This window comes from Humulus lupulus, chromosome 7 (genome assembly GCF_963169125.1).
Source record: "Humulus lupulus chromosome 7, drHumLupu1.1, whole genome shotgun sequence".
NCBI classification, from domain to species: Eukaryota; Viridiplantae; Streptophyta; class Magnoliopsida; order Rosales; family Cannabaceae; genus Humulus; species Humulus lupulus.
This window is the reverse complement of record NC_084799.1, coordinates 188735830-188750068: the sequence shown is the minus strand read 5'-3', so window position 1 is coordinate 188750068 and position 14239 is coordinate 188735830.

The window sequence follows — 14239 nt, the reverse complement described above, 5'->3', positions numbered from 1 at the left end:
AACATTTTGAAAAAATGAGAATCAGTACATGAATACATTGGCTATCCCCAAGGCATCCACTAGGTGCATCACTATTGTTTTTTGTTATAAAATTAACATTTTATTACTTATTGTCTTTCCCAACCTACCATATTCCGACCTAGTAGATCCCTTGGAGATAGTAAGCAGTCATGTAGTAATTCTCATTTCTTCAAGATATTTAATCAAATATCTTGAAAAAATGAGAACCAGTACATGAATACATTAATTATCTCCAAGGCATCCAATAGGTGCATGTGTACCTATATCTAATACTATCATTAGTTAATGATAATAAATAAAGTTTTCATTGAATTAAATAAAAAGTTACATATACTTGTTTAAATTACATATCATTGTCCTCATCATCACTAACTACAACATCATTACGAACATCACTATCACTATCGACTAGAACATTGTCGTCATCCTCATCGTCTTCATACTCGGCCAACGTGTCATCTTCAAATTCAACTTCATCATCAACAACAAATTCATCTGAACTTTCGCCAACTAAATCATCGACATTGTACACTTCAGTGGCATGGACATCAACCCGTTCATACTGAAGACTATCAAAAATTGGAAGTTCTACCCACAACTGAAATGAAGAAGAATTAACTTCTTGCAATATTGGTATATCATTTGTGGTCTCAATATCATCAACATCGGAATTTGAGAAATCTCATACATTCCTCGGAATGTATTCATTAACGAGCCTCCAATCATCTCTATTTTTCACATCTCGAAGATAATACACCAACTTCGCTTAAGATGCAAGAACGAAAGGATCATCTTTATAACATTCTTCCTTCACATATACGCTCGTAAAATTGGATTCCACTTTAATTCTACTTGTATTGAACCATCTACACTTGAATAGGACAACACTGTAACCCATCAAGTAGGACAATTCAATTACTTCTTCCAGAACTCCATAGTAGTTCACTCCTTCCTCACTTGGCACCATTACACCGCAATTTTGTGTTTTAAGCTTCATATCACGACCATGAATCACAAATTTTATACCATTCACTATCATCCCTGGATATGAGAACACGGTGCCGCTTGATTTGTTTGCGAGAGCATACAATTCATTCTTCACTTCAGTAGGTTTTGACTCACGCAAATCGTTCACCTATCAACATTAAAATTGAAAGTTAGTTTTGGATTGATTAAGTGGGGTTTTGGAAAAGAATTGATTAATATACATACTCTTTCTTTGAACCACTGAGGAAAATTAGCTTCTTGTTGAACTTCAAGATTCGAGCCCCCCTGTCTTCTTAATTCATCCATATGCTCACTACAAATGGACAAAAATGTTATGATTTTGGCCTTTACTCGGTGTATAAACCAAACAAATTTATTGAAAAAAGACTAGAAAACACACCTAAGGTACTCCCTAATTTCGGCACAATTGTTCAAGATATACCACTCAGCATTTTGCTTTAATTGTGGATTGAGGAGCATACTTGATTTCTTACCAAATGGACGACCAACAACCTTATAAATAGAATATTCCCGATTTCGTTGGGATTCAACGCGATCGTCATTCCTCTCAGGTCGATTGAATCGAGTCTGAACCCCCCGGAGGTACATTGAGCAAAAGGTTAAGGCCTCGTTAACCACGTAAGCTTCTGCGATTGAACCTTCCGGACGTGCACGATTTCTTACATACTATTTATAAACCACCATCGAACGTTCAATGGGATACATCCACCTAAAGTGCACAGGACTGCCAAGAATTGCCTCTTTCGGAAGATGTAAAACCAAATGCACCATAATGTCAAAAAATGTTGGAGTAAATATCATTTCCAACTTGCATAAAATGGTGATAATTTCTGTCTCCATCTTCTCAAGGTCTTTCACATTCAAAGTCCGTGAACAAAGTTTTTTGAAAAAACCGCACAACTCAATAATTGGCTTCTGAACTTCAAGAACCAAAAACGACCTAATTGCGGCGGGCAACAACTGCTGAAATAATACGTGGCAATCGTGTGATTTCAGCCCAGTTATCTTGCCATCATTGACATTGACATTCTTTGAAAGGTTTGTAGCAAAACCGTCCGGGAATTCAACCAACTTCATAAATTCACAGAAAACTCGACGATCCGAGACACTGAGGGTGTAAGTGGCGCGCGGTTTCTTCCACTTGTTTCCCTCTTTACGGAGGTGGAGTTTTCCCTAATTTTCATGTCTGCTAGATCAAGTCTTGCCTTGTTAGTGTCTTTAGATTTTCCCTCTAAGTTCAACAAAGTTCCCAAGACACTGTCGCAAACATTCTTCTCAATGTGCATTACGTCCAAGTTATGCCTCAGCAATAATTCCTTCCAATAATCAAGCTCGAAAAATATACTCTTCTTTGACCAATTAAGTTCAATCGGAGTCATTTTGCGTTTCATACCACCAAATTCTTTGTGTTTCTTAGGATGTCTAATCTGCAAATTCTCTAATTGCTTCAACACATCATCACCGGAGTAATCTTTCGGTGGTGGCCAGAGTTCCTTGTTACCGTCGAATAGTGCTTGTTTGCTCCTCCATTCATGATCCATATCAAGAAACCTCCTATGGCCAATGTATGAAATTTTACTTCTAATCCCTACAGAGGGAGTTTCTTCATTGCATGTGGGGCATGCCTTGTACCCTTTTGTGCTCCACCCAGACATTATAGCATAAGCTGGGTAGTCGTTAATTGTCCACAAGATTGCTGCACGCATATTGAACAAGGTACTGTTGTATGCATCTTGTGTCTCAACACCATTCACCCATAACTCCTTCAACTCGTCAAGCAAAGGTCTCATATAGACATTGATATCTTTTCCAGGTGAAGAAGGACCTAGAATTAGAATAGACAACATTAATGACTGTGGTTTCATGCACTTCCACGGCGGCAAGTTGTATGGGACAAGTATCACAGGCCACATGCTGTAAGAGTTGCTCATGTTCCCAAAAGGATTGAAACCATCTGTAGCCAACCCAAGACTAACATTTCGAGGTTCGGCTGCGAAAGATGGGTACAACTCATCAAGGTGCTTCAACGCCTTACTGTCAGCGGGGTGCCTCATCACGCCATCTTCCTTTGGCCTTTTAGAATAGTGCCATCTCATATCCTCTGCATTATATCTGGAACTATAAAGCCTTTTTAATCTCGGCGTCAACGGAAAGTTCTGCATGACCTTATGGGCCACTTTCTTCTTGTTCCCACGATTATCTTGCCAGCGACACTCACCACAAATCGGACAGAATTCCAAATTCGCATTCTCCTTCCAAAAAATGCACAGTCATGCTTGCAAGCATCGATGGACTTATATCCCAATCCAATACTCCGCAACTTTGCCTTCGCCTCATAGTTAGACTTAGGTAAAATTGTTTCGTCAGGCATAGCATCGACTAACAATTCCAGCAAACCATCAAAGTAGTGATTGTTGCACTTGTTAATAACTTTCAGATGCATCAGCTTCACCAAGAAGTTCAACGCGGAATACTTTTGGCAACCCGGGTACAGTTCACTTGACATCTCCTTAAATAAATTGTCATACTTTTCGCGATGTTGAGGATCATCTTGGGGAGGATCATTATAGTTTCCAGCAGGAACGTCATCTTCAGCGTAAACATCCTCCAGGATATCCGCTATCTCATCTCTATCATGATCTCGTACCACAGCTGGTGGCGACGACCGCGCCTCTCCATGGTAATGCCACACTTTGTAGGACTGTATGATGCCATTGTTGAATAAATGCATCGAAATTGCATTTACAGGCTGGAACTTAACATTCCCACATTTCTTGCATGGACAGCGAACCAAACCCCGATCGTTCAACTGATTTTTGGCGATATCGAAGAACTCCTTAACACCATTTCTATACTCCAGAGACCAACGATTCCTCTCACTCATCCAACTTCTGTCGCTCGCCATCTTTAAGCGAAATAATTAAGAAAATATTAATAATTGTCTTAAAATGAAGGAAATGATAGTCAAAATATTTCATGATTGTTTGTCTCTCTAATTATCATTAACTGATAATAATATCCTTTCTCTGGCAAAAATAATTATTTATAGGGATATTTGCGGCTAAAATACTCAAACTTACAACTTACTAACACTTAAATACCCAAACTTATTTTTTGGTGGCAAAAGTACCAAAACGTGAAATTTACTTGCAATGAGAGATACACAGTGTTAAATGTTAAAGTTGACCGGTCAAATGACACGTGGCACCACATGATTGGTCCACATTATTATTTTTATTTTAAATAATTTTTAAAAAAATATATCATTTTATATTTTTCATTTTAAAAAAAAAATCAAATTTATTGTTTTTCAATTTAAAAGTAACAAAAAATATTTTTTTTCTTATTTAAAAAAAAAAAAATCAAATTTGTTGCTTTTAATCAATTATTTAAGATTAAGTAAAAAAAATATTTAATCTTAAATTATTGCTTGGATTTTAAACAAAATTACTTAATCTTTAATTGAAAAAAAGTAGACAAAATGATAAATAGGAAGATTTTAATAATAATAATAAATTAAAAAATTTGATGATATTAACAATAAAAAATTAAATTTAAAAAAAAATGTATTTTTCATACTTAATCTTAAATTGAAAAAAAGTTTGAATTTTTTTTTGAAAAAAATGTAAATTTTATTTTTTGTTAAATTGAAAATTATTTTAAGAATAATAACAATGTGGACCAATCATGTAGTGCCACATGTCCTTTGACCAGTCAACTTTAACATTTAACACTGTGTATCTCTAATTGCAAGTAAATTTCACATTTTGGTACTTTTGCCACCAAAAAATCAGTTTGGGTATTTAAGTGTCAGTAAGTTGTAAGTTTGGGTATTTTAGCCGCAAATATCTCTTATTTATATTTACCAAAAAAATTGTAGCTAATTATTAATTATTACAATTTTTTAAATCATTTACTTATTTATTACTTTTATTTTAAAATTAATTTAATTATATATTAATTTCATTTTGTAATTTTTTTATTAAATTCTTCAATTTGAATTTGATTATTTACTTAATCAATAACAATTTTATTATATTTATATTTTACTTAATTATATTTTATTAAATCATTTATATTTTTCACTTTTTTCAATTACAAAACATAGAATATTAATGTTAAAATTAATTGTTAATTATTATGATTGGTAATTTTATTTTATTTAAATTATAGTTAAAAATTAATTTTTTGATGTATTTTTTAATTATACTTAAACTTTTATTTAATTAATTATTAAAATTTTATTAATTTTACTAACCCTAACATAATTTGGGCAGCATAACGACTATATTTCAAACTGTACGCCCTAAATATCCACGAGTTATTAGCGAGCTGGAAAATGGCATAATTCAATCCGCCACGTGTAAACCGTCTACCCGGAGCTGCTGTTACGAGTCTCCACCTCTTTAGCCCGAGCTGATCAAAGAGTTAGCAGTATACTCGAAGGCAACGGGTCAGCAGTATGGATATCACGAGCTGGCACTACATCAAGCTCGAGGTGCGGCATAGATCTGGCATCCCTGACTATCTGTGAAGTCAACCACGCAATGTAAACGTGCACATATCAGACATCACGTGTCTATTCCATTCCTGAATTCTCGGACACGCAGCATAAACATGTGTATTCAGGCACCCCACAACTGGTTTGGGCCATGCGGCCCATTATCTCCTCTTACCTATTGATTAGACAACACCTCATTGTCAGATTTTAGTAATTAATCATCAGTGTCACAGAGATGACATAATGGGTGAGAAGGTCACGGGATCACCCCCTTTACCAACGCCCAGATATCCTCTCACTATAAATACCGAGACCATGAGCGTTGCAAGGGGTTGGCGTTTTTATTGTAAAGAAACACTCTGTAAGGAATACTTGAGAGATATCAATAATGTTGACTGGTGGACTAGAAGGATTTTAACCTTCGAACCACCCAAAAGGAAAGGAGTAATAACCTACCCATTCACCAGTTTAGAATTAAGTTAACATCATATTATAATATAATTCTCATAAACATGCATAAAATCATTTAATGACGTAATTAAACAGTTATGGCCCTTTCGGCCTACTAATCCAGCCATTAAACCACATTAGGGATTTCGGGGCATTACAAGCGGGTCATTATGAAGGAACTGTACATGGGATGTGTCATCTTCAGTAAAAGTTATGGGTTGAGATTCAACCCTTTGTTGTTTTGGAGCTTTGGGTTCGGGTTCGTAGGTAGATCTGTCACCATTTTTTAGCTCATTCACGTATCTTTTCTGGGCATTCCTGCCCGATCCTACAATATGGGGTCCCCCCGAGATGGTTATGACATCTTCTCCATCAATCGGAGGGGGTCGTTCACCTTCCCGTGCTCGGGAGTTACTGTTCTGGGCAGGTGGTGCAGCTGCTGTCCTCTGGCTAGTGGAGGCCTAATTGGGGTTCTGATTTCTTACGTATTGCTTGAAATATCCTCTCGAGATAATGCCTTCGATCTCATCTTTTGATTGCCTGCATTCATCGGTTGTATGTCCGATATCTCTGTGGAATCTGTAGTACTTATTAGAGTCTCTTTTCGCCTTTTGGTTTCTCATGGGGTTAGGTCATCTGAAAGGGAGCTGGTTTTCATTAGCCAGGTAGATATTCTCCCGAGACTCACTGAGCTCGGTATACACCTTGTATACGGAGAAGTATTTTTCCCCTTTCTTCTTCTTTCCCCCGTCTGCCTCGGGATTATTCCCTTCATTTTTCTTTCTCTTAGAAGGGTTGTCACCAGGGGGTTTTGATGTCGTAGGATCCGCCGAGGTCGAGGTAGAGTTTGTGTTTGTTGTTGTAGTTATGGGATGAGAGGTCATATTCAATGCTGACCTTGCCTCTTCTACATTAATAAACCTCTGAGCTCATCGATTGAACTCGGTTAAGGACCTTACAGGCTTCCTTTGCATATTTTCCCAGAGAGGACTTCCAGGCATTACTCCAGCTCGGACAGCCATTAAATGGCCACTATCATCGACGTCACGAGCTCGAGCGACTTCCAAATTAAAACTTATGAGATAACTTTTTAGTGTTTCATTTGGCTGCTGTCGGACATTGGTCAAGGCAGATGCCTCAGGCCTAATGTCAACCATGGCCTTGAATTGCTTCTTGAAATCTCTTGATAATTGATCCCAAGAAGCAATCGAATGTCTCTTATATTTTTCAAACCAGTTCTTTGCTGGTCCCGTGAGAGAGGCTGGGAACAACATGCACCTAATATCGTAGCCTCCATTACTGTAAATGTTGAGTAATATCCTAAGAAATATATGATCTTTGTTCCATTGTAGTTCTGTATTTTCTGCTGATTCAAGTTCTCTCCATCTTATTCTTAGCTATCTTTAATAGAATAATTTGAGTTTTCTAACCTTAAATCGTTGACGAGTTCTTATCGTCAACAGTTTGGCGCCGTCTGTGGGAAGGATAAATGTCAAGCCATTGTTCTTCCATTAGTTCTGGCAGGAAGGAATGTCAAGATTTTCTAAACGACTGAGAGAGCCACGAGAGGTGGAGGTCCACCTTGATGGAGATCAGCTGAAGGCCTCCATGAAGAACCCTCCTCTGCCCAGAGATATAAAGGCCCTAAAGGAACCCGAGGTTCACGAAGTTAAGAGGGAGGCCTCATCCCCGGCCGTCCCTCCAGAAGAGGATCATCCGAGGTCAACAGCTACCCCTGTAAAAGATGCCAGTGAGTTCTCGCCCCCAAGGCCGCCACAAGTGCCAAACTCCGGCCGGTAGGATCCGGGCCCATCAATGCGTAGACCTGACAAGTATCCCCGGGTCCATTCCGTGAGCTCGAGTACTAGGTCTCGATTCTATGAAGAAGAGATACGTGAACTGCACTGCAAGAACCAAAGGCTTGAAACCACCTTAGAGAACATGCAAGAGGTGTTAAATGGCTTGCTGCAAGGGAAGTCAAACATATCTCTCCCTAAGCGAAAAGAGAGAGGTCAAGAGGGGGCAGAGACCACCGTCCCAGTAGAAGATGGGAGGAATCGACTCTCCACCAGTAATACCCCCCGGCCGAAGCAGAACAAACGTCCCAGACCACCGAAGCAGCCTCCGAGGCCAGAGCAGAAGAACAATGCTGGCCCTCATAACGACATCGAAGTCACCTCAAGGAGAAGTCCCTCAGATCTATGAGAAGAACTCAACAAGAAAAGGGTGGATAAAAGCTCTACACCTCCTATAGCGCCCCGGGAAGGCAAAGGAAAGGGAGATGTTAGCCCGTCCACGTTGAGAGACTCCATGAAAAAGAGGAGACAAGACCTAGACACAGAGATGAGGAGCCTACAGAGCAAGATCGTCAGTGCATCTGGAGGACAAGCCATTGAGGACGTGTTCGACCGTGAATCGCCCTTAGTTAAGGAGATCCAAGCCATCCGGCTCCCAACCAACTTCAAGGAGCCTCATATGACCCCCTATGAAGGAAACACAGATCCTAAGTACCATCTAGACACATTTAACGACCTGATGAGGTTAAGGGGGATTAGTAGCAGAGCCAGGTGCCATTGCTTTGCTGTCACATTGAAAGGACCTGCATACAAATGGTTCAAGAAACTTGGACCAGGGTCCATTAGGTCTTGGCAACAGTTTTCTGATGAATTTCTCCAACAGCATCACGCCGTTAGTGATTACACAATGCTAGGCACCAGCCTCGCCAATGTGAAGTAGGGAGAAAACGAGAGTCTAAAGTGCTACATCCACAGGTTTAACATGGAGGCAGCCAAAGTAGGGAGCTTGACCCGCAGGGAGTTAAAAATGGCCATCACAGCCGGAGTGCATCTGGGAAGCAAGTTGTGGGATAATATGCTCAAAAGGGAAGTCACTGACCTAGATGACTTCTATGAGAGGGCATAAAAGTACATTCATGTGGAGGATGGCCATGCGAACTTAAAGGCAGGAAAAAGTGAGTCCCATGTAAAGTCCCCAGTCAATGAAGGGTTGAATGGAGCGAAGAAGAAGAGGGCGTATGAAGGGTTGAGAGATGATCAACAAAGAAGGTCCAAACGCAGAAGTGACCATAGGCAAACGACTTACACCTTCTATACGAGCCTGACGGACACCAGAGAGCATATCTACCTCACAAATGAGGATCAGATTCCCTTCAAAAGGCCCCCACCGATGAGAAAATACCGGTCCAAGAGGGACCCTAGCAAATACTGTCAGTACCTCAAGGATATCGGCCATACCACGACAAAATGTACCCATTTGAAGGAAGAAATTGAAGAGCTCATCCGAAGGGGGCACCTGGGCTGATATGTTAGAAGGGAGAAGAAGAAATCGGAGGACGTGCCGGTGATACCTTAGACACAAGGAGGAGCCCAAGAGATACAAGGAGAAGTGAGAACAATCTTCGGAGGTCCGGAGTTTGGGGGAGAGTACAGGAAGGGTCGAGACAGGTACGCTAGAGAAGCCAGATGGAGTCCACCACCGTGTGTCATGAGTTTGGAGCAGCGACCCTCGAAAAGCTTTAAGGGAGAAAATGACTCAATCAATTTCATAGAGGAGGATGCACGAGGGGTGCACTTTCCCCATAATGATCCTTTGGTGTTGACAGTTCAGTTGGCCAACATGCGGGTGCTCGGGTCCTCGTAGACAACGAAAGTTCTGTAGATATCTTATATCGCCCCGCCTTGGAGAAGATGGGTTTGGGCGTCAGATACTTGAAACCCTGTCAATCCTCCTTATACAGATTCACGGGGGACTCGATACAACCCTTAGGGGTGATCGAATTGGCACTCACCATGGGAGAACAACCCAGACAGACCACAGTCATGGCAAACTTTGTTGTAGTAGATTATGCTTCAGTTTTCAATACGGTATTGGGGAGACCATCCGTAAGAGAATTGAAAGTGATCACTTCAATATATCACCTCGCCGTCAAGTTCCCAACTCCTGGTGGAGTAGCGAGTATGAAAGGAAGAGAGGCAAGGGAGTGTTATAACCCCTCCCTTCACACGTCTGTGAAACTGCGAGTACTGATGGAGATGGTGGTACATGGGGGCGCAAACCCACAGGAACTAGACCCCATAATCATGGAGGAGCCAGGAGCTGAACCTGTGGAGGAGGTAGAGGAAATCATGGTGCTATTGCGAAAGTTGAAGGTGGGAAAAAGCCTTCAGAGCGACGCGAATGAGAAGTTGGTAAGGTTTTTGAAGGACAATCTGGATGTATTTGCTTGGAGTCACGAAGACATGGTAGGAATAAATCCATCCATCATGTGCCACCATTTGAATATCGCCTCCAAGGCAAGGCCCGTTAGGCAGAAAAGACGAGCGCTTGACCCAGAGAGGTACGCAGCCTTAAAGGAGGAGGTGGACAAGTTGAAGGCCAATGGGTTCATCCACGAATCCTTCTATCCTATATGGGTGTCGAACCCGGTGCTAGTTTCGAAACCGAATGGAAAATGGAGGACTTGCATTGACTTCTCATACCTCAATAAGGCTTGACCTAAGGACAGTTTTCCGTTTCCAAGGATAGATCAACTGGTGGATGCAACGGCCGGGCATGAGTTACTTAGCTTTATGGATGTCTACTCTAGATACAACCAGATGCCTATGAACCCAGCCGACAAAGAGCATACGTCATTTATAACGGATAAAGGACTCTACTGTTATAAGGTGATGCCTTTCGGATTAAAGAACGTGGGTGCCACCTATCAGAGACTGGTGAACAAATTGTTCGCTAACGAGATAGGGAGGAACATGGAGGTATATGTTGACGATATGCTGGTGAAGACCGAAAATTCCGCAGAACTCAACAAAGACCTAGGAGAGATGTTTGACACACTCAGGAAGTACTGAATGAAGTTGAATCCACTCAAGTGCACTTTCGGTGTATCCTTGGGAAATTTCTTAGGTTTCATTGTCAACTCCAGAGGCATCGAAGCTAATCCTGGTAAGATAAAGGCTCTAATAGAAATGAGCCCACCCAAGAACAGGAAGGAGGTGCAATGTCTAACGGGACGGGTGGCAACCCTTTATAGATTCATCTCGAGGTCTACTGACAAGTGCCTCCCCTTATTCAATATCCTAAAATGGAGCAAAAAGTTCACTTGGGATGACGAATGTGAGGATTCTTTTATCAAGCTGAAGGAACACTTAGGGAAGCCACCTTTGTTGGCAAAACCTGAAAGGGGTGAAAGGCTATACTTATACTTGGCAGTATCCGAGCATGCCATAAGTTCTGCCCTAGTTAAATGATAGAAGAAACACCAACAACCCGTGTACTACGTCAGTAAATGGTTAGTGGATGCGGGGAACCGATACTCGGAGATAGAGAAGTTGGCATACGCGTTAGTTGTGGCTTCAAGGAAGTTGAGGCCCTATTTCCATGCCCATGCAATCAAAGTCATCACCAATAGCCCTTTAAGGCAGGTCTTGCATAAACCTAAAACCTCAGGGAGACTGATGAAGTGGTCGATCGAGTTGAGTCAATTCGACATCGCTTATACCCCAAGGACCTCCATCAATGGACAAGTGCTCGCAGATTTCATAGTGTAATTCACCTATCGACCAAATGGAGGAAGAGATGAAGAAGAGGGATAGTCAGTCATAGAAGGAGAGCCAAGGAGTTCTGAAGAATGGAGCCTGGATGTGGATGGAGCATCCAATGAAGGAGGATCTGGAGTAGGTATCGTGATGACTGGACCCGAAGAACGCAGGATGTACTGCGCAATACGGTTTGGGTTCGAAGCCTCGAAGAATGAGGCGGAATACGAAGCGCTTCTAGCAGGGTTGCAGTTGGCTCAGGGGCTAAAGGTAACGCATCTACACATTTTTAGTGACTCACAGTTGGTGGTATTCCAGGTGAAGGGTGAGTATCAAGCGAGGGGTCCCAAGATGGCTGCATACTTGGAAAGGGTAAGAGGCTATTTGGGGCAGTTGGTGGAGTATAGCATAAAGGAAATCCCGAGAGAGAAGAATACCCATGTTGATGCCCTCGCAAAGTTTGCTTCCATTAAAGATGGGGATATCCTTGAATCAGTACCCGTGGAATACTTACCAAGGCCAAGCATCGTTAATTTAGACGTTCACATGGTCAGCATCCCAAAGGAGTCATGGGCTGACCCGATTATAAGCTACCTTAAGGATGGAGTTGTGCCAACAAACAAGAGGGAGGCTCGGAGGCTAGTGTGTAAGGCAGCTCGATACACCTTGGTAGACGGGATCTTATACAAGAGGGGGTTTTCTGTGCCACTCTTACGATGTGTTGATGAGGAAGAGGCTGTGAATGTACTGCATGAAATACATGAGGGTGAATGCGGTAACCATGCGAGTGGACCATCCACGGCTCGGAAAGCCATGAGGCAAGGGTACTACTAGCCCTCCATGGAGAGAGATGCAAATGACTTCGCAAGGAAATGTGAGAAATGCCAGAGGCACGCAAACTATTCCTGAAAACCCCCAAATGAGTTAACTAGCATGACTAGCCCTTGGCCCTTTACTATCTCGGGGATAGACCTGATTGGCGCCCTTCCCCCAAGTAGAGGTGGAGCAAAGTACGCGGTAGTAGCCGTAGATTACTTCACCAAGTAGGTTGAAGCGGAACCTCTAGTAAAGATAATGGCCAAGCATATCACCACCTTTGTAAACAAATTCATTCTCTGCAGATATGGAATGCCCTACAAAATTATTTCTGACAACGGCACCCAGTTTGAAGGGGAAACGTTCGAGGAGTACTGTAGGGAAAGAGGGATAAGGAGAAGTTTCTCAGCTGTTGTGCATCCACAGGCTAATGGGAAGGTGGAGCCATTAACAAAGTCCTTAAGAAGAACTTAAAAACAAAGCTGGAGAAGATGAAAGGGGCTTGGGTCGAGGAGCTACCTAATGTGCTTTGGGCCTACAGAACCACACCACCCACAACCACTGGAGAGATCCCTTTCTCCTTAGCATATGGATGTGAGGCTGTCCTCCCGATTGAGATGAAGGTTAAATCCTATAGGATACAGGCATACGAGGACCAGGTCAACCATGCGACAATGGCCGAAAGCTTAGATATGCTAGAAGAAAGAAGGGAAAATGAGAAAATGAGAGTGGTGGTATACCAGCAGCGAGTAGCAAGGTACTACAACTCGACGGTGCGAGAGAGAACATTCAGAGTAGGAGACCTGGTATTAAGAAAAGTACTCCCCAACACTCGAGACCTGGGGGCGGGGGTACTTGGGGCAAACTGGGAAGGGCCCTACCAAGTCGCTCAATACATACCACCAAACACCTATAAGCTGGCGCGCATGGATGACATCGTCATACCTCGAGCATGGAATGCTGAACACCTCAAGAAGTACTACCAATAAGACTTCCATATCCGATGCAAACAATATCTGCGTTTAGTTTGTTGCATGTTATGTTAACTTAGTAGACAAGAATCAAAGAGGTTTCCTAGATAAGCTCCCAAGTAGATGTACACTTTTCATATATATCGTTGTAACCTGCCTACTATGAATGAAACTGTTCAGAACTTCGCATGTTATTTTTCTTCTCTATGCGAGCATCAACCAAAGTGCCTGCTGAAATAAATTTCACCAAGCACTCGGGGGGGGGGGGGGGGTAGGACAGGAGGCATGAGTATAAGTAAAAAAAATCTCTTATATTCAAAAGGATTAGCTACCATTATGAATATTAAGGGAATAGTTTAAAAGGATGACCTCCAACCAAAGGCCGACACCCCAGGGGGTGAGGCTGTAAGGAAGGAATCTCCCAATAAGTCTAGAACGGCCATTAAGCCGGCTAGCGAAAAAGGGTCCTACAAGAGACCCTTGAATAAATAGTACTATATATAATGACGAGAAAGACGCTTCTCAGAAAAGGTAACAAGCGCGCGCAAAGAATATAAAAGGACCCCAAGAGCCCAATGGGTTAATGTGTCCTTACAGGTATAATCAAGGTGCACTAGAAAGATTATCATTATCAGATCAAGGAAGAGATATGTAATCCACAAATAATAATAATAAGAGGGACTTACCAAAGTCCCTTAAGTTTGATGAACACAAAAAAAAAAAAAAAGAGATAAAGGGGAAATAATGTGAGGGATTACATAGCAACAACATACATAGGCCGAATACAAAGGAACCTACAAATTTCCATCCTGACCCTTCCACTCAGAAATCTTCTCAACTGCATAATCTCCAAAGGGAGACAGGTCAACGGTGGGGTTGGTCCTCCATACGGCGTGCAGCGTGCGCTCGACTATGCC